Below are 2,819 nucleotides of genomic sequence, written 5' to 3'. Positions count from 1 at the left end.
GCCGCTGCAGGAGCCTCAGCTATTACTCACAGCCTGCTATCCTCATCCTCACTGAGAGCTCCCTGACCTGTAAAGCTCGGGCCCCCTCCCTGCTCTGCGATTTCAACAGAGAGTCACTCTGAGCACCCGACTTCTTACAGCAGCTCGCTGACCCGACCGTCGGTCTTTGCGTCATTTTAGAATTCATTGTAAGACGTGACTGATGGTTGTAAACGCTGACCCCACCCTCTCTTGTGTGTAAGTATTTGATTTTTTTAAGTATATTTAATGTCTGCAGCAGGAAGGACGTACAGGCTCCTCCCCCAGGATGCATTGTCATGGCAACCAAAAGAGGAAAGCTTTAAGGAGAAGCGGCAGGGTTTTCCATGTCTGCGTGTGTGCGAGCGCTTTGTCCACTCAGACTCGCTGCCGATGCCCACAGCTGGCCTTCAGTCAGCCCAAACTCAGCCTCAGGTCCAGCTGCTGTGGGCCAGATGTTATTATTCGTTTTATTTGTAAAGGCACCATGTGCGGTTTTACCATACATGCTGTCGTTGTTGATGAGATCAGGCAGGGCATGCCACTGCCCGAAAGCAGAAGAAGGTACAGTTCAGTCTTCAGCTGACCCTCGTTGATCTGACAGAGCGAAATCAGTAAGGTGAAGCAGCGGAGGAGGTGCCACTGTTTCAAATGTTAAACACTGAACACACGCTGCAAAATAATCACACTTTTCTAAAGTCGTTAAGTGACGCCTCTGCAGACTCTCACCGAGGTGGGACTGCACACTTCTTTTTAGTGGAGCGCTTCGGTCAAAAGCCAAAGTTGCTCGTAAGAAGCTGAGCTGTCAGGTGACTGCAACCTTGGATGATTCTGGCAGCAGACTGACGGGTCTCCAGTCAGTGATGAAGGCCTCTGACTTTGGTCCACTCAGGTTGTGTTTGGTCAGGCAACGTTTCCGGCGTCTGCTGGATGTGTTGTGGTTGGTAGGACCTCCGTGTACGCAGGACTTACACTCCACATGTGCTCGTTGTGGACGTCCAACTTATTTTAGACGCTGTGCAGACGGCTCTTCAGCTCATTCAGACACACTTGCACAAACTTGTTGTACTTTCTGTCGCCAACGATCACAAGCACACTCACTTCCTCTTTCACAATAAAACTTGTAAAAATTATACATAAATGTTCTTTTAAATTCATGAAAATGAATCGTGAATTTTCAGAATCATGTTTCATAAATTTAAAAGAGCAAAACGGATTCAAAATGTTCTAAATCCTTTAAAAATGAAAATGTGATGAAAGTTATGAGCGAGTGAGACACTGCAGTAAAAACAACTGTTAAATCCAGCAGGGACACAGAAGGTCACGCAAGACTGAGGACATCTACGTTTTTACATGGACATGTTGGATTCTGCAAAAGGGGACAGTGAGATTTTATGCGTTTTTTACGGCCTGTTAAAACTGCTGCGACTTCGTCATTGATTCAGTAAATGAGTCAAAAAAGATTTTTGATCCCACAAACACAGAAGGGAGTAAAAATCTCGACATGTTTCTCAGACTTATATGTATGAAATCAAACTTTATGGTTTCACCTGTAGGTACAAACAGGCCATTATCATTCTTCCCGCCTGCGCACTAAACACGGCAACGACGCGCACGTCGTGTCCAGCTCTGGACATCTAAACACGCCCACGGTTCAAACGTGGGCGTCTGTCACAGGTGCAGGAAATGTGCAGGATTAATAAATGTGATATTTTTACATTTACAAATATCAACATGATACATATGAATATCGATTATTTATAAACAAACGATTTATTCGTGGGGTTGTTTTTATTTCACATTTTGCTGTTTTTCTTTAACTGGTTTGTTTATTTAGGTAGATCAACATATTTCTTTGTCATGAGGTTAAACTGTCAGTTATTAAAATGTGTTGAAATATTAAAAATGTTGAAATGTAAAATATAAAATAATAATGTTCAACAAAGCAAATGACGTTTTTTCAGCTTTTATTCTGACGGAATTCATTTAACCAGCAAAAATGTTGCGACATGATTTCATGAATGATTGCGACACGTCATCACCTTCAGATCATTTCTTTCTTCATGCAGCGATGAAAACATCGAGTCACGTTTCTCCACGATCACGGAGTCTGTCTGACGGCCCAAAGCAGAAACGGGTTTAACTTGTTGTCTTTAAATATTCACGCGTGTTTTTTATTTACCGTTTTTCTTTTTCATGTATCCTTCCGCCCATAAACACGTGCAGAGGGAGGCCTGCACACTCCACACCTGTTGAGACCTTTCACACCTGTGCCCTCCGTCGTGGAACACGTTCACCTGTAATGCCGTCTCTAACACGGAAAACGTGACGTGAACCGTGTTGCGCGCTGACCTGTGGAAGTGTCCCGGCCTCAGGCCCGCGGTGCCCTCCGACCTCAGCCAATCAACAGAGCGTCCGCCGAGGTCGTCCCGCTGAGCGTCGCCGCTGCGGGGACCTCGGGCGGTTCAATATCGGAGAAAAGAAGAAAAACAGGAATTATCCACATGATTAGAGCAGAAACCTTCACTTCACGCACCATTTCACTCCAATACTCCCCCCAACCCGCCCGTGTCTCCGCCCCCCGCTGGGATCACACACACCTTCAGGAGAAAGACTCAGTCAGGAGCTGCTGCTTCGTAAAAATCCTCAAGTACCCGCTCAAAGTGCCGCTCGTCCATCAGCGCTGCGGCTTTGCTGTGCCGCAATAATAATAATAATAATAATAATAATAATAATAATAATAATAATAATAATAATAATAATAATAATAATAATAATAATAATAATAATAATAATAATAA

The sequence above is a fragment of the Haplochromis burtoni genome, unplaced genomic scaffold (assembly GCF_018398535.1).
Source record: "Haplochromis burtoni strain Fernald_Lab_line unplaced genomic scaffold, NCSU_Asbu1 Contig_501, whole genome shotgun sequence".
Taxonomy (NCBI): domain Eukaryota; kingdom Metazoa; phylum Chordata; class Actinopteri; order Cichliformes; family Cichlidae; genus Haplochromis; species Haplochromis burtoni.
This window is presented reverse-complemented; position numbering follows the sequence as displayed.